Source organism: Rana temporaria, chromosome 5 (genome assembly GCF_905171775.1).
Source record: "Rana temporaria chromosome 5, aRanTem1.1, whole genome shotgun sequence".
Classification (NCBI taxonomy): domain Eukaryota; kingdom Metazoa; phylum Chordata; class Amphibia; order Anura; family Ranidae; genus Rana; species Rana temporaria.
In genome coordinates this window covers 337,420,889-337,440,398 of record NC_053493.1, presented here as the reverse complement: position 1 = coordinate 337,440,398, position 19,510 = coordinate 337,420,889, and the positions used below count along the sequence as shown (strand labels likewise).

At 40.2% G+C, this 19,510-nt stretch overlaps 1 protein-coding gene across 6 annotated transcripts in view; it reads left to right on the top strand.

Moving 5' to 3' along the window:
- Positions 1-19,510, top strand: part of EYA1 (EYA transcriptional coactivator and phosphatase 1) — a 125,788-nt gene that overhangs the window by 90,929 nt on the left and 15,349 nt on the right. The gene's annotated exons all lie outside the window — the stretch shown is intronic.

Genomic DNA, 19,510 nt, shown 5'->3' with positions numbered 1-19,510 from the left:
CATTGTGTTTAGCTGTTCAGTGGGCATGAAGGAGGAGGGAGTAGGCTTTAATTTATCTCTATGTATATGCCCACATGTGTGACTCTATGGTTACATGGGCTGCACAAATAGGAAAAAGGTGGAAGTGAACAGCTTAGAAGGGAACTAAAACTGGAACATGCTCAGTTGATGTGGCAATGGCTGGTCTACCCAATCTCAGGCTGCGTTGGAGACACAGACAAGAAGTGAGGGACAGTGAACAGCAGGATCAACCAGGTTTTTTTCAGAATACAGAAAACAAATCCAATAGCGACTGAATAAGTATGAACAGCTTATAATAAAGCATGTACTGACAGTTTTTAATGATGTGGTTTTGATAACTATTCTTTCACTGACATCACTAAATAAGAAGGTGTGACACTGTCTTTCAGTGCTGATCTTGCATATCCTTCACTGGAACTAAGGGGCCAAGCCCAACCCCTGATAAACAACCCCTCCACCATAATCCCCCCTTCACTAAATGATTTGGACCAGCGGACAAAAATAATTTTTGCAACTGATAGTTTATTGATCATTTTTGATGTTGACCTCACCCTGATCTCAATTCAGAAAGCTCAAATCTGAATTCCAGCTATGAATATTTTAGATAGTTACATTGGTCCAGCTTGGGCCAATATAACTATGCATGAGTCATACCTGGCCAATATAAGTGGAAGCTGGAAACCACTGTAGTAATCACTGCTGCTATCTTTCCGGTCCTGTGCTCATTTGGCACAGATGCTATTCAATAAACATTTTTTTTCAGAAAACAATTTTTTACATGCAAAGTATTCCATGATTGGATGGTGTGGACAGACGGGGCTGTGACATCACACCCATAGTTACATTAGTTCAAGCTAAGCCAATGTAACTGTTCAAAAATAGCTATACCTAGAATTCAGCTTTAGCACATGGATAAGGATCTATAAGCCTTGTGTGTTGTGTTGTTCTAATAGCAGGTAAGAATATTTGTTAAAGCGGAGAGTTCCACCCAAAAGTGGAACTTCTGCATAGGTGATTTCTCCCCCCTCCAGTGCCACATTTGGCACCTTTCGAGGGGGAGGGGCTAACGAATACTTATTTGTTACAGGTACCCTGTCCCAACTTCCGGGAGACCGGGCCACTTATTACGTCAGCAGTGTTCGGTCCCCCTCCCCCTTCCTCCTTTTCAGCCGAGCCAGTGAGAGAGCACAGCGCGCTACGCACATGTGCAGTAGGGACCTAGTCGTGAATCCAAAAGGCTACACTGCCAGGTTTACTTACCCAATGGACAAGCAGATGTAAACATCAGCTGCAGTGCCAACATCGCTGGACTCCAGGACAGGTAAGTGCCCTAATGTTAAAGGTTAGCAGCTACAGTATGTGTAGCTGCTGACTTTTAATTTTTAAAAGGGCGGGTGAAACTCTGCTTTAACGAAATCATGGCTCGATGCATTGGATGTGGCTTCTCTGAGGATAGACTTTTGTCTCACCACCCATCATTCTCAATGAGACATCCGGTAATGGTTGGCCATCTTAAGGGTGCAATTCTTTTTTTATTCCTTTTATTTTCCGTTTGTCATTATTTTACAGTGTATTTATTAAACCGCATGCTATGGACAATGCTATTAGAGAGAGTACAGAAAATTACAATCTTGTGTAATAATAGTACATATAAAGAAGCAATTCTCTAGTTATATCCACCAGATTAGTATTGTACATGCCTGAATTCATCTTACTAGAGTAGGCTGATATATAACAAATGGCCTCCTTATTGGACTCACCTACTGCTTTGGCAAACAAGAACTGACGTAAACATAGCCCTTGTTTTTTTTTTCTAACTTGCTGCCATGCCACATCAAAGTACAGTAATACAGATGTGCATAAAGCTGACTTAAAGCTGAGTTCCTTTTATTCCCTCATAAACCTAGACCAGCAACCCAATAACTTCAGCCAAAATCACTCTTCTCACGGCAACACATGTAGAATAGGCCACATTTCACACATTTAGCTGGCCTTTCATACACATTTCTGCTTGTACTAACCTGTGATTTTGTTATTACTTTGTTGTAATAGGACAATTTGTGCTGCTTCTTTTACCAAGCAGATAAGCTGTGTTGGGACTGGGACATATGTTTATAAGTAATTGCAACGTTAAAAAGCACTTGCAGAAATCAGTTCCAATATATAGTCTACAAAGTATGTATATTATAAATTGCTCTGAGAAAGGACATTTTAGTCCACATGGGTATTCAACTCTTTCAAAGAATTGACTGAGCAGACCCTCATACTTTGGTATAATTATAAATGTTTGATAATGCATTGTCTGGCATTTCTCTGTAGTAGGCCTCATGGAATACTTCTGCAAAATGTCACACACATTATACATGCTCAGATACAGAGTTTTTATCCTATGTCCTGATAGTAATAGTCTGTAAAAGCATGTATAACAGAGAAGTTTCTTTTTTTGAAATAGAGGAGAGGTAGAAATATATCATGTAAAGCTATTGGTAATGCTTCACTGTTTTCTGAGGGCAAATATAAGCCAATGGCATAAGTTCACATAGACAGTGAATAATAAAAGTACTGTTTATACCCGATAAACTGCATTGGTTCAGTTAAGAAGTTAACTTTTCTCTAATATACCTCTCTATACACACATTTAGCAATTTTTGAAGTAGATTAGTTGCTCTATGTTTTTTGTGGCAAAAGGGAGCGAAACACATTCATTTCTATGCTAACCTAATTTAGTCCAGCAGATCTCACTCACAGGCTGGTACTTCTGTAAATTAGGAAGCCTTAGCACAGGACTGGAGTCAAAAATATATAATAGCCTCTTTTAAGATAAAACTAGACGGCTTAATCCCCATGATGTCCTTGGTATACTCCTGACCAAAAAGACCTAGTTATAAGCTCTCCAGCTAAGACATCCCTATATGTTTAAATACGGGTTCAAAATTAAAAAAATAAAATAAATAGAAAACACCTTGATGAGACAGTGTTGTACCATTTTGCATGATCATTCAGAAAATAAAAAAAAGTAGCGGTAGTTTGAAATAAATTCCATCAAAGGATCATCAAAGCGGAGTTCCACCCAAAAGTGGAACTTCCACTTTAAGCACTCCTAGCCCCCTTACACGCCACATTTGGCATGTCATTTTTTTTTGGGGGGGGGAGTGGGTACCTAGTTTTGAGAGGTATTTCCTGTCCCACTTTCTGCCCCATTCTCCTCACCGCCTAGGCGTCTCCTCCTCTGCCCCTCCCTATCTGCAATCTTCTGGGACATGTCTCAGGTCCCAGAAGATTGCCTGGCCACTAAGAGAGTGCAGCGCGACTCGCACATGCACAGTGCGCGCCCCGCTGTGAACTTGCAAGCTGTCACAGTCGGGTGCCCACACTTTCAATGACGGCACCGCGGAGAGGAGGGGGAGGAGCAAGGCTTCGGGCTGCTGCATCTCTTGGCCTGTGGGACAGGTGCTTGTCTGTTTATTAAAAGTCAGATGCTACGCTTTTTGTAGCTGCTGACTTTTAATACACTTACAAACTAGTGGAACTCTGCTTTAAGTGTAAAATCTCTTTGTTTAGATTTGGATAGAGTGGTAAGAGGTTAGGTCAGCTTTCAAGTTTTTGTAGCTGTCTATGTCCTCTATTCAGACTTGAAAAAAAGTTTGGACTTTAGATAAATTTACATAAATCCCTTGTTGAAAATTAACTATGGCAGTGGATTTCATTTTCATACTTACAGGTGATTAAAATGCATCCGTAGCTAAGTATTAAATTTATTTATTGCAGCACTTTATATATATTGTATACTCACATCAGTCCCTTCCCTCAAGGAGCTTACAATCTAAGGTCCCTAACTCACATTCATACAGACATGGGCCAATTTTGATAGGAGCCAATTAACCAGCATGTCTTTGGAGAGTGGGAGGAAACCAGAGTACCCGGTGAAAACCCATGCAGGCACAGGCAGAACATGCAAACTCCAAGCAGGTAGTTCGGTGATTAGGATTCGAACTTATGACCCTAGTGCTAACCACTGTGCTGCCCCAATTGCTTCCACATTTTTCCTGCTTCTTTCTTTTATCTTTGTTTTATCCCATTATTTTCTCTGCATGATTTTTAGTCTTTGTTTTTTTAGAGCATACATAACACCGTGATACAAACACATGGCAAGTTTGGGATCTAAAATAGGAATTTTCTATTAAGTAGCCAAATAATGTAACAAATGACCCAATGACAGAAGGTTACCTGATGAGATAAGATAAAGAAAGATTAGTAGAGATGAGGTGCTGACATAACAATTAGCCACCGCACCCTCTGCTTAAAGTTGTTGAAATTAAGGTTTAATTAGTCTTGAAGAATGCTTTGTTGTTATTTTTTTTAGAGAGCAGATATGAAGTCCAAATGAAAAATTAGTGGTGCCCATATAAATATTGTGCTATTTTGGAATGACTTAAAAAAGTTACCCACTGAGCTTTAACCAATTAGGTTGAATCAATGTTGTTATTTTGTTTCAACATTTACAGGCACGTAGTGTGTATTTTCCTTGTAGTATTTTTATTGCAGCAATACCTCCTTTCATAATTGTATTTATCTATTTATTTTAATTTTGTACTGCTAGATCTTACTACTAGGCTAATTTGATTTAGCTTCTACCTGTCTTTTAAAAAACACACTTGACTTTACCTATTTATCCGATATCTGTTTTATGTTAGATTTTGAGTGCAGACTTCAGTATTGAACTTTTCTGTGAATTTCACATTTAAAACTTAGTACAGTTTAAATAAATATGTGATATGATAACATTTCCCATGATTATTTCTAAAGCACATGTGTAAAGCTAAATTATATATACCGTATATACTCGAGTATAAACCGAGTTTTTCAGCACATTTTTCGTGTGCTGAAAATGCCCCCCTCGGCTTATACTTGAGTCACCTTTTTGCACCTAAATTCCCAGATTTTAGGGACCCGATTCCGGCCGGCCGTATGACAATAAACTTGGCACACATGTAGCCCCACTCTTCCTCTATAAGTGTGCAACGTTTGTTGTCCGGGGTACCTATGGCCGGGGAGCACCGATTTTTCAAAGCCGGGCACCCCTTCCATAGACTCCCATGTTAAATGGTCATTTCTCCAGTGATTTTGGGGACCCGGTACCGGCCGGTCGTAGGTCCCCTGGACCTGGAGCTTGGCACACATATAGCCCCATTTCTACATGTGTGCAAAGTTTGTTGTCTGGGGGACCTACGGCTGCGGAGCATCGATTTTTCAAATTTGGGCACCCCTTGTATAGACTCCCATGTTAAACGTCAGTCTAGTCATGGACACAGTGAGGCATGGGCAAAGTGAGGCATGGGCACAGTGAGGCAAAGTGAGGCACAGTGAGACTTACAGTATACTCGAGTCAGTAAGTCAGTAAGTTTTCACAGTTTTAAAATTAGGTGCCTCGGCTTATATTCGAATCGGCTTATTTTTGAGTATATACGGTACATTGCCTACAAAAAAAAGTGACATGGCAAACCAGTGAGTTGTAACCCACATGTCATCCTGCTTACATACTAATTAATCATTTGTTTACCGATATATGTTCTATGGATTTGTTTCCTTTTTATATATATATATATATATATTTTTTTTTTATATATATATAATCGAAAGGCTTCAAAAAGTATATTTTCTGTTATTTATTTACTGCAAATATATGCAAAATCACACTTTTTTTTATAAAATATTTATTGTTTCTATGAATTATGTGCAAATTCAAATATCCTAAACATAAAAATTTTTAACATTTATATAACATTTTTCTAACAGTATATGTTTGAATGGAACTTATGGAACTTACTTTTAAATTGATACATATTTTTAAATTTAAAATTCAAGAATCTAATTGTAATATTATTTCCAAGCATTTTAGCACCTGAATATGATGTAAAGTGTTCTTTAGGGCAACAGATTGAGTTATCAGAAAAGTAAGTTACCAGAATTAAAAAAAAAATCTCCAACATGGTTAGCATATTAAAATATTTAAAATGGCAATACAGGCAGTGGCCAGCAATAAACAAATTATTTAGATTCCCTTTTATCCGTAGCCATTCTTGTGATTTTATGCTCATACAGCTCAGTCCCTCTACAAACTATGTTCGTTCTCTGTCTGTTCTTCCTCAGATTGTCAAACAAAATGTTGGCTATTTGAAAACCCCTTTGTTCTCTACATCCTGTGTTGAACCCACAGGTAATCTGCACCTTTTTCCCGTCTGCTCCCAGTAATTGTGGTGGGAAAGTAGAGAAAATGAAGGGGTCACAAAGTGCACTCTGGGCAAGGTGTGACAGGCTCTGCCAACTGCTAGCATTAAAATCCTGTGAACTCGGGACACCTATCATTCACAGGGAATCATTCTCAATGCAGGGCAATACATAGAATGTCTAAATACATGATACTAAAGGGTTTAATTGACTGAAAACTACAACCCAGCACAATAATACATTTTACAAATCAGTTCAGGTGTTTTTTATTTTTTTATTTTATTTTTTTAATAATTTTTAAAATGTTATTTCTGTTTGTTTTTTTTCTCTCATTATTAAACTTTTCTAGCATTAAACACATCTTTAAAAAAAATAATAATTGAAGAGCATGTGACACTTTTTTTTAGCAGATGTGCCTTTATACAAATATATATATTTTTTTGCAAAGTTTCAAGGTGAGAAAAAAATAAAACTAGCCAAACAGATAAAGTTAAAACAACAAAAAAAAATAGTGTGTCGTTTTTGGCTTTCTGCGGTGAACCAGAGTTCGGAGAACAGAAGTCTGAACATTTTAATGTGATGCAGGTTCTCACAAACATAGCCAGGACTCTTTATTATTCAACATGGACAAGGAAGGAGTTGAAGTAATTGCCTAATGACAGATATGGAGAGAACAGAGAATGCACTGATCATTTCCTGTACGTTGGCCTGATTCCAGCCAGTCTCAATGGGCTCGCTGATGTAAAAAGAAAACGCAAATTGCAGCTTCTAGAGGGAATTTTCATTCTGCTATACTCTTCAGAATAAGGCATTGAAACAATTAAGCCAGAGAACGGTGTTAGTTTTCTCACGATAAACTGAGAATTTTGAGTATATGTGGAAGTGTGTTATTTTTGCCATAATAATCATACTTAAAGGATTGTAACGCTGTTAAGCTCTTTTCATAGCAGTTGTTTTTACATGCTGAATGGTGTTATATGTTCACCTTAGCACACAATGCAGCTTGGAATTTGTGCCTGGTTCAGCTTTCATAAATTCACTTTAAAAAACATCTAAGAAAAAAAACTCTTTTGCAAATACTAATTGTTGTGCTGCCACAAAAGTGTACCTAAAATATGTTTAAACATTGACTAAAATAAATAATTAATGAAAACCTCAATGGGTTCTGACTGAACACATTCAGTGTCCAAACATTTTCCCAGTGATTTGCCATTCTGAACTTCTCAAGTATTATACAATTTTGAAAGTTTACCTAAATTCTCAGAGCCTTTACAGCAGCATCCATGCCCATAATATATACTTTGAGCTATATTCTCCATAATAGTGGGTAAGTGGTTTTGCAGTACTATAATAATAATAAACTTTATTTTATGTAGTGCCTTAAAAGGTAGCTTGTCAAAGTGCTTTACTAGGAAAACACAAGAAATACACAGAATAACAAAAAGGAAAAAAGGGACAATTATGCAAAAGTTTTAAGATTTGATTTGAATGGGTTTAGAGAATGAGGGCCAGATTCACAAAAGACTTACGACGGCATATCTCCAGATACGCCGTTGTAAGTCCGAATGTGAGGCGTCGTATCTCGGCGCCTGATTCAAAGAATCAGATATTCCAGAATTTGTCCAAGATACGTCTGACGTAAGTCTCTTACGCCGTCGTATCTTAGGTGCATATTTACGCTGGCCGCTAGGGGCGTTTCCGTATATTTCCTGCGTCGAATATGCAAATGAACTAGATACGCCGATTCACGAACGTACTTGCGCCCGGCGTATTAATATACGCTGTTTACGTAAGGCGTACGACCGGCGTAACTTTACCCCTCATAAAGCAGGGGTAAGTCATGTTAAGGTATGGACATCGGAAACGTCGGAACAGCGTTGTATTTTACGTCGTTTGCGTAAGTCGTACGTGAATGGGGATGGGCATAGGTTATGTTCACGTCGACTAAGCATTAAGCCGGCGTAATTTAGGGAAAAAATTTGAAATGATACTGAGCATGCGCGCGCATGAGCCGTTGATTTACGTGGGGTCACGATCATTTCCATACAACACGCCCCCTACCAGCCTACTTTGAATTACGCGGGCTTACGCCGGCCCATTTACGCTACGCCGCCGCAACTTACAGAGCAAGTGCTTTGTGAATACTGCACTTGCCTGTCTAAGTTGGGGCGGCGTAGCGTAAATAGGATACACTACGCCCACACAAAGATGCGCCCAGATACTTGAATCTGGCCCTATGAGAATATCTCTAAAGTTCTTTGAAAGTGAATTCCAGAGTTTTTGAGCATAGAGGTGAAGATTCTGTCTCCCATTGAGTGTAGGCAAGTAGGAGGACACACAGACCAGAATTTGGGGAGCTGAGATAACAAGGGGAGGGGGGTAAGTTGATACTATGGTCCAAAGTTTGATTTCCAGGAGCTACCTACATTGATGTTGTACAATCCCCTGTGTTTGTATAGATTTCCTACAAGGTTATTGGTTGCTGTCCATATTGACCATTTATTTATTATGTGTGTATATATCTATAGATGCAAATGGCCCACTGTTTTTTGTAAAGCACTGTAAAAATGTCTTTGAATTTTATCTGAATACAAACTAGTTCAGCAATATGTATAGGACAAGTAGTAGTAGTAAAGACAAGCATCTGTAACTGACAATGTCATTGTGACTAATGAAGCATCTTTATCTCAGAAACAGTAGCTATTGGATGAAGTTTATTCATTCCTCCCTAGACATCTGTCACCCAGGGAGTATATGCATTGGGGTCATATAATACCTATAGACATTCATAATCAAACTAAAATAATTTTATGCCCAGGCATCTTGGGGGTGGGGGGGGCTTTAAAAGGGGATGCCTAAAAGGGGAATCGGCTTTTTTTTTTTAAAGGGGTTGTGTGCCCTGACCAAAACAAAAACAAACCTGTAAGGTAAAGACATACTAGCTCATTATGAAAATACGTACCTTAAAACGAAGCGTCCGCACCACCTCCCGATCACCACAGAGGGAGCTGACATGTTCCCACAATGTTTCTTCTGGGTTTGCAGCTCCAGCGCCGTGATGACGTCACTCCCGTGCATGCGTGGAAGTCCTCTGTTCTGGCAATGAGCTCTGATTTTCAAGCAGCATCCGCCAGACCTTCAGAGCGCATTCGCCGCTGACGTCAGAGGCTGCATGCAAGGTGAATATCTCCTAAACTGTACAGGTTTAGGAGATATTCATTTTACCTACAAGTAAGCCTTATTATAGGCTTCCCTGTAGGCTTTAAGCCCAGTATGCATTGAGCCAAAATGATGTGCGCCTGCATTGAGCACTCTTGGAGGCATGGGGGTTGATTTATTTAAGGCAAATAGGCTGTTCACTTTGCAAGAGAATGTTTGCTTTCCTGGCAACATTTTCTTTAGCTTAGCGAATGAGCTAGAGCTCTGCTAACATTCCATCAGGTGCAAGCAAAAATCTATATTTTTTTGTGATTGGGCATTCTTTGCAACATGAATTTTCACCACATTCACTAACATAAGAAAAAATTCCCTTGCAAAGTGAACAGCCTATTGGCTATAACCTAACTTTGTTTATAGAGACCACAAACAGTCACATAAGCTGGCATTGCTTTGGTCACATTATTGCGGTTACTTGAGCTTGGAATGACAGGCATTATCATCCTGTGAAGATTAAACTTCTGCCCTTACTTCCCTAAACATTTAATAAAATCAGTGAGCTGTAACCTCTAATTGAAGACTGCACACAGCAGACAATCAGCAGCATTTAAGTGTATCTCTCTATCTTGCTGTGAATAAACACAAAGGGCAGGCCCTTCACAACAGAAACAAATAAGGAAATTTGCATGATAGGCTCATTATCAGCTGAAAGATAAGTAAGTCATGGTGCTTAAAAGCAAATATTCAACACATTATCTACAATTACAATGCAGGTATGTTAGCTGGCTGAGTGATGCCATGTCACACCTTGTCTGCCAGAGAAGACTTAACTGTTCTTAGCTCATCTTAGCAGCAGTCACATGGTTAATGATTTTCAGACAATGCTGCTGGAAACAAATGGCAGCGCATTATTCTAATAGCTCTTTGTATCCTTACTCAAATCAACTTTTACCCAATCTTGTGTTTCCTGTTTCTCAGTAGATATTTCCTTATTTTATTAGCATTTAATGTCACCTAAATAAAGCAAAAAAAAAAGCTGATACAGAGAAAAAGGCCTATCTTTTGTGGACAGCCACAATTTTATGACGGGCAAAAGAATCAGTATTTTTTTTAGTTTGCTTCCTAAAGACTTTGGGCCAGATTCAGAAAGAAGTTACGCTGGCGTATCTATTGATACGCCGCGTAACTTCTAGGATGCGCCGGCGTATCTTTTTTCTGTATTCAGAAAACAAGATACGCCCGAATTTTGCTAAGAACCGACTGGTGTAAGCCTCTTACGCCGTCGTATCTTAGTTGTATATTTACGCTGGCCGCTAGGTGGCGCTTCCGTAGATTCCGTAGGAAGATACGCCGATTCACAAACGTACATACGCCTGGCGCATTTTTTTACGTCGTTTACGTAAGGCTTTTTCCAGTGTAAAGTTACCCCTGCTATATGAGGCGTACGCAATGTTAAGTATGGACATCGGGCCAGCGTAAAATTTTACGTCGATTACGTCTTTAACGTAAGTCGTTCGCGAATAGGGCTGTGCGTAACTTACATTCACGAAAGCATTGACAGTTTGCGGCATAATTTGGAGCATGCGCACTTGGAAACGTTCACAGACTGAGTTACGTTCACAGACTGAGTTACGGTGGCGAAGCGCTTCGCCCGCAGAAAGATATGCTAATCCTTCTGAATCTGCCCATTCTGTTTATTAAACAGCTTACAATCTCTACCACTGGCGGTTGCTCATAAGGGGGGCAGTGGCACCACTTCCCTAATCCATGCGCTCGGCCCCTAATCTCCATGCAGGGCACTTGACGCATGTTTTTTTTTTTTTTTTTTTTTAAGCACATGATTAGAGCCTGAGGCCTCGTACACACGACTGAGAAACTCGTCGTAAAAGAAACATTGTTTTCCTCGACGAGTTCCTTGTCAGGCTTGTCGAGAATCTTGTCAAGCTTTCTTTGCGTACACACTATTAAGACAAAATCTCGTCGTTCTCAAACACGGTGACGTACAACACGTACGACGGCACTATAAAGGAGAAGTTCTATTCCACTGGCGACACCCTTGGGGATGCTTTTGCTAATCTCATGTTACTGCGTGTTAGTAAAAGTTTGGTGAGAGACGATTTGCGCTTTTCAGTCTGTTACAGCGTGACAAATGTGCTATCTCCATTACGAACGAAGGAGTGCTCCCATCTCATACTTTATTCTGAGCATGCGCGGGTCTCTAAGCATACACACGAACGTGTTTCTCGTCATAACCCAGCCCGACGAGAAACACGACGAGGAAATTGAGACTCCCGACGAGAAAAAAGAGAACATCTCGTCGAGATCCACGACAGTTTTCTTGATGAAAAACATACACACGACCGTTTTCATCGGCAAAAAAGCTCTGCCACCAAGTTTCTTGATAGATTTTGTCAAGGAAAATGGTCGTGTGTACGGGGCCTCAGGATCCAATTGGCTTCAAAAAGTGTGGGCTCTGTGACCCAAGCCTACCCACTTGTGTGACATTAGAAAATGTATATATTCGCTAATGTCTTCCTGATCCAAACGGGTCTCAGGACCCGCTTTTTGTTTGTTCGGAGTCCTAAGACCCGATCGGACAGAAATTGGGTGGAGATGCAGGGGGAAGGCGCCGAAGCGGGCAACGGGTGAGCGAAGCGGCGATCAATTGAGCGACTGAGGGGAGTGAAAATAGGCAAGTATAAGCATCTTCCTTCTACAGGGTAGTTAGTATAGGAGTTAGAAGGAGGGTAGGAGCTATTATAAGCTTAGTCAGTTCTAGCCTGGAATTACACTTAGACCCCTTTCACACTGAGGTGCTTTGCAGGCGCTATAACGCTAACAATAACGCCTGCAAAGCACCCTGAAAGAGCCGCCGCTGTCTCTCCAGTGTGAAAGCAGGACTGTAAAAAAAGTCCTGCTCGCAGTATCTTTGCAGCGCATTAGGAGCGGTGTCTTCACTGCTCCTAAAGCACCCCTGCCTATTGAAATCAATGGGCAGCGCGGCCGGACAGGTGGTTTTAACCCTTTCTCAGCCACTAGCGGGGGAGTTAAAAGCGACGGTAAAAATAGCGGCGCTCTACCACCGACGCACCCACCCTCCTAGTGTGAAAGGGGCCTTTAAAACGGAGGTCCAGCTGGGATTTTTTTTTAAAGTCAGCAGCTACAAACACTGTAACTACTGACTTTTTATAAGCACACTTACCTGTCCAGCGTGCCCGTGATGTCGGCCCCCCAAGGCCGATCAATCCTAGGGATTGTGTGCCAGCGCCGTTTCCTACTGCTCATGTGCGAGTCACGCGGCGACGGTTTGTGAATGGGCGGCTGTCCTCTGGGAAACACACAGTTCCCAGAAGACATTGTGCCCCATTTCCCAGGAGGCAATGCAAGGAGGAGAAGAGAGAAGATCACGTGGACGAGGAAGTGGCAAATTAGGACAATCTGCCTAGCAACAGCCATTTCTGGTAAGTATAAAAAAAAATTGGAGCCTTTTTGGCATTTTTTTTTTTTTTAGGGTGGACCTCCGCTTTAAGTACTAGGTTTCCAGGCAACAGTTGAAACCAATCACTGATCTGCCAATACCTTCCTCTAAAGACTGTAACTGTGTCAGAGAATTCACTCCGTTTATCTTAGCATATGTTCTATGTAATCTGCTAAAATCTGATTCCAGAGAGCCCATTACATGATTAATGGGAGGAGCTGCTACCAGAAGTGTCATGTAACTTCTCTCTTCTCCTAATTATATTGTACCAAGGATGGTTTGTATTTATTGTTGCTTCTGACAAACCTTCAAGGACTAATACTACAATACATCAGGCTATCTGTATGCCATATGCAGGAAATAGCTTACAGTGGGTTTGCTTGAGAACATATTTCCTGCAATAAATAGGCACACATATCACCAGATTACAGACAAAACAAGTGGGGTAGACAGTAACAATAACTTTCCACCACGCTAAATGAAAAACTGAAGCCCTGAACACTAAAGCCCCGTAGTAGTTATTTTTTGTTCAACCCAGCAGTGCTGAATGAAAAGCTATCATTTTAAAAAATATATTTGATGACGCAAAATTGATTAAAGAGCTTCATTAACTTGTGTGTTTTACATCTAGCTGTTCCACACAGAAGAGGAAGCTCCACTTGTTCGGTCCCCCCCCCCCCACATTTGGCGCTTTTCTGGGTTTTGGTTTTTCCAGGTACCTACTCTCACTTCTGGCTAAGCACGCCACAGCGAGTTCGCTCTCGTCCTCCTTCCCCATGCCGCCAGGCTATTCTTAAAGCCTAGTGTGCTTCGCTCATGCACAGTAGGGAACCCGCTGTGAAACCACAAGGCTTCATTGTCGGTTTACCATAGCCTAGATAGTGACGGCAGCACCCCAGAGCTGATTAAAAAATCAGCTCAAGTGAAAACACTGCTGGATTCATGGACAGGTAAGTGTCCTAATATTAAAAGTCAGCAGCTACATTATTTGTTATTTTTTTTATTTTTTCTGAAGTAGCCCGGGGCTCCTCTTTAAAGTAAATCAGTCACATTTTGTGTTTTATTCCCCCTGGAGCTAAGTACCATTCAGTAGGGCTGTAGCAAAGTATGATATGGGTGGTTTTGTAGACAGATAGAGATAATGGAATTCAAGCTAGGTAGTCATTGTATTTCCAAAGGGTAATCTAATGACAGTAGCAGCTTGGGCATTAATCTAACTTTGGACCTTCAGTACATCAAGGTGTTATAAGGAGACCCATTTCTAAGTTTTTTATTACTTGAACTTTCCACTGTTCATTGTACTTTATTGCATTTAACTCTAAACACATCATATGATTCCAGCATACAAATTTCAAAGGTGATTGTAGCTATATTAGTGCACTTAGAGTAGCACAGTTGAGTACTTACTGTTCATGATGCATTTTTATTTGCATTAACGGTTCATTTTTATTTTTCTGGTTAAGCTTTTGGGGGTGGAGCCCTAAAAGCTTGCCTTAAAAAAAAAATCTCTTTGTTCAAATAAAAAAATGTATCTTGAACAGTACTTAAAGGCTTTGTTCCTCTTCAGGTATGTGTTATATGTTACCCAGATATTTAGGGTGTAGCATGTAACATGTTCCTAATGACCTGCTCCCCCTTCCCAGTGGCTGTCACATTGCAGCTCTATGGACCTCTGTGATCTGTGGATTAATAAATTACAAGTCCCAACTGCCACCGCAGCAGATGGACTTTTAGTTCTCAATGGGCAAGGGTGCATCGATCAGTGCACTTTTTATCCATTGACATTGACACAGGTAGAAAGCTGGATGAAGAGGCAGAAAGTTGCAGGAAGAGTTTGCAGGAGGCTGACATTGCACATGTGATCCAATGATCGTGGTTGCAATGCTTTGCATATTTCTGAACAATATGTGCATTTATTATATTTTTCTTAAAGGTGAACTTCGACTTTAAAGTAGACACAAACCCATTTGGTATCCTTGTACCTACAGGCAAGCCTACAATAAGGCTTACCTGTAGGTACTATCAATCTCTCCTAAACCTAAAGCTTCATGCAGCCGGTGATGTCACTGATGTGTGCACTCTGAAGGGATGGTATACCTGTGCCATCCCTTCAGATCTCTGTGCCGTGGTCCATGACTCTCATGTGCATGCACAGGGGTGACGTCATCAGGGCGCGGCCTATCAGGACACAAACCGGGAAACCCTGTCAGTGCTCACAGCCCGGCAGTGCAGGGTTTCGTTCTAAGGTAAGTATTTCATAATGTGCTAGTATACGATGAATATTAGCACATTATACTTTTTCTTTGCAGGGTTTTAAAAAATAAACGTTGGCGCGGTTAACTTCCTCTTTAAAGGGGTTGTAAGGGTTCGTCTTTTATTTTCTAAATAGGTTCCTTTAAGCTAGTGCATTGTTGGTTCACTTACCCTTTCTTTCAATTTCCCTTCTAAATGTTTTTTTTTTGTTTGTTTGAATTTCTCACTTCCTGTTTGTTCTCAGTAAGCTTTCCACCATAATCCAAGCGGTGGAAAGTCATTTAGAACAGCTTACTGAACACCTTACTGAGAAGGAACAGGAAGTGAGAAATTCAGACAAAAGAAAACAAAGAAAAAAACATTTAGAAGGGAAATCGAAGGAAAAGGTAAGTGAACCAACAATGCACTAGCTTAAAGGAACTATTTAGAAAATAAAAAACGCACCTTTACAACCCCTTTAACAATGTGATTATATGTAATACCTTTTGCATCTACTATGAATTTTGCCATGCCTTCCAAAAGGGTGATGTTGCATGAGTGGATGTGGTTTGTTTTATGACTACATAGGAATTAGGCATGCATAATGGATGGTCTTTACTTAAGTAGAATAATTTAAAACTTTCATAAAATATGCCTGCTGTTTAAAACACATCAAGTCAAAGCGATCAAGCCAAAGTTTTATTTACATTATATTTTAAAATGTGAGGCCTCATGTCCCTTTCTCTGGCTTATCTAGTGCAGTTGACCTCAAGAGAGGAGTAAAAGGTTAGAGGGTCAAAGTCTTTTCCTCCTTGGGTCTTGCTGCTTGCTGAGAGAAGGGTGGCTGGAAAATGGATGGTTGAGGGTCACTGTTTAATTCTGTTACAGAACAGATGGTTTGAGTTTTCTTTTACTCTGGGTTTCCTCCCCCTATCTGAAGTCTTCTGAAGAAAAAGAAAAAAGCAAAATATGCAGAAGGCGTCAGTAATGCAAAATATCTGCTTGTAACATCTATTAAGCCATATTTAAATGGTCTGTTTTGCATGTATTCTGTGATCCACGACTTGTACACATTTTATGCTACTTTCGGAAACTCCCAGTTGTGAACTCATACTGTTTCTCTGGAAAGAATTCAAACTCCAGGTCATGGAGCAATGGTTATTGTACACAGAAGGCAAATCAACTACATGTTAAATATTTATTTTGCACTGATAGGTAAGAGGGAATGAACGCTTCCAAAACATTTTGGAAACTACTGAGGGTTGTTAATACAGATGAATGTTCAACATGAAAAATGTCTAGTAAAAGGTTTGGCAATAAATCATGTGCCCAGTATTTAGTGTAGGCTTTGTTTATGGAGCACAGGTACCTGACACCATGGAATATGCTGGCACTGCATGGGGCTGCAAAATATATTGGCCTTCTAAGTCGTCTTTTAATAACTGCGCAAGTAGGTTTTTATCCCTGTGATTTATTACGTTGGACTGTTATCATAATTTATAAGACACTTCATAAAATCTGCAGCCAAATCCAATTTAATATTTTTTTTTCTCTGACTAAATAATGGTTGAGGAAGGATCAAATCTCGTATAAAGTGTAAACATTCAGATTATGCTATTGAGGATAAATAATAATAAAAACAATGCCTCATGCACACTGAGCTTAAAAAAACACTGCTTTTACAGGCGTTTGACTTTTTTAAACTTGTAAAAATACCTCTATGCTAGCCTATGTATCCATGCACACATAGGGGGTTATTTGCTAAAGGCAAATCCACTTTGCACTACAAGTGCAAACTACAAGTGCAAAGTGCACTTGGAAGTGCAGTCGCTGTAGATCTGAGGGGGACGTGCAAGGGAAAAAAAACAGCATTTTAGCTTGCACATGATTGGATAATAAAATCAGAAAAGCTTCCACTCATTTCAGATCTACCCCTCAGATTTACAGTGACTTTACTTCCAAGTGCACTTTGCACTTGTAGTTTGCACCTGTAGTGCAAAGTGGATTTGCCTTTCGTAAATAACTCCCAAACTGTAGATTTTAACAGGCCTATTTGACGAGAAGTGTTACTGTAACAGGCTAAAAAAAAAAACCCATCAAAAACACATGCAGGAGAGTAGCTAAAGAGCAGAAAAAATGCTGAACATCCCTAAAAGAATGTAAAAACATTTAAATGCATCTAAATGCTAAATGCTAAACACATTTAGGCACATTAGTGTTAATGCACTCCAATGGCCAGAATAAATTAATATTCTGTTCAATGGAATCCATTAACCCTCAAAAGCTTGACACGACTAAATGCATCTACAACAAATGTGCCTAAATGTATGTGCACTACCTGGTTTGAGGAATAATTTTTAAGCAGCTTTTCTCTTGCCAGGAGTTCTGTAGTTCAGAGCAGAAAAGCAAAAGCCCAATGTGAATGAGGCCTAATAATAGCAGCTTTACAGTGGTTATTTATACTTAAAATGCAACTGAGAAAGATGACAAGGATACATTTGAAAATGTTAATTATACTTATAATTATAATCTATTAAGGAATATGTTACCCCAACATTTCATATTCCTGATGTGTGTCTGTTGTACCATGTACGTATGGTAAAAATCATCCTGTTCTCTTTGTAATGATTCTTTTGTGTGAAATACCTGGTGATCCTGCCAGTTTCCCTGTTTTCCTGTTTCAAACTGACCACGCTAAGCATGAGAGCACATCCATTCTAGCATGGTCAAGTTTCTGGCTGTGCTGGGACAACAGCCTGCCTATCCCCCAATGATCAGACTTCTGCTGACACTCCTACCTTGCACAGTCAATCTGGGGAGATCATTAAGTGTACTGCTGATTCTCCACCCCCACCACCTCTCCAAGCCCCTTATGCAGCTGACATCAGAGATCATGTGATCATGTATAAAAAAGGTATTTAAACATGTATATCTACCAATACCGTACGATATTCAGACTGTGTGTACAGGGCTTTGAATTATACCTGGACAATAGGGGACACCCAAAAGGGGAAGATTATTTGCTTATTCCCCCTCCCTCCGCTGCCACATTTGGCACCTTTGGAGGGAGCGGGTACCTGGTTTTGACAGGTACCTGCTCCTACTTTCAGGTGAGTTCGCCACAGTGAACTCATCTGGAAGTTCAGCCCCCTTGTTCTTCCCTCGCCGCCGGGCCATTAACAAAGTGCAGCGCAGTAAGGAACAGGCTGTGAAGCTGCAGCAAGGCTTCACAGTCGGTTCTCCTTACCCGAGATGGTGGTGGCAGCACCCGAAAGCCAATTGAAAAATCGGCTCCAGTGAAGACACCACTGGATTCATGGACATATAAGTGTCCTAATATTAATAGTCAATAACTACAGTATTTTTAACTGCTGACTTTTCATATTTTCTGAAGGAACCTGGAGTTCCGCTTTAACCACAAATCACTCAGAATCCTTGCCATACTAGTAAATACCAGTAACTGGTCTATCAGAATCCCTGCCATTATAGGTAAAGGTAATAGACCCATGGGGCTCAAGCCAAGTAACATAAAATATGTTGTTGGTATCCCTACATAGCAGTAGCACATAAAATCCAGCAACCTAAATGTGGGGGGTGTTGGGAGATTGTCATCAGCTACCCATGGTAGGCTTGCTGCTGTAGTCTTGGAAGTAGCATTCCGCAAGAAAGTGCGAAGTGTGAAGAAATTAAGCTTTAGCGCTTTTAATAATGTTCTGATATTCACTTTGATTCATGAAGTATAATCTAATGTATCTACGGCATGTGTCTTATTTGCCCTCATTACATGCCTGACGAAGGGGCCCTGCGCGGCTCCGAAACGTTGCACTCTCTTTGTGTTGTGATCATGCAATAAAACATCCGTTTGGACGGTACTTATGTCGTTCCATGGTGTGCTGGCAAATATCTCTATTGTTACGTGTACCAGTATCCAGCTGGTTGTTGCTACGAGCACCCAAACCCAAGAGCGGATCCAGGAAAGTGCGCAATGGGAATATGAAGTATAATTTGCCCTCTTGGCTCTCATTCTAGCTTTGATCTTGAACATTCCATGGTTTCCTGAATGGAGAATGTTGGCATAAGGTGTTGTGGTCCATCTTTCCACAATAGAACTTGACCACATGGTCAATGTAGTGTCAAAGTGCACAGTACATCTAGTGTTTGCTTTAGCACTGTAAATAAACTTTCTAATGATCTTGCACAGCTTGCTTCTACCGAATTATGTGTACCTTGGTAATCAACAAGTACAAATTAATGAGAATTCCTTACAGTAAATTGCTCTAATTTCATTCATCCATTCTGCAAAATTTTAAACAGAAAAATATCAGTAACAAGGCTCCTTTGTGTAGGGAGTGCGAGCACCAAATAACTTTAAACCCACTTATTTAACAAAAAGGG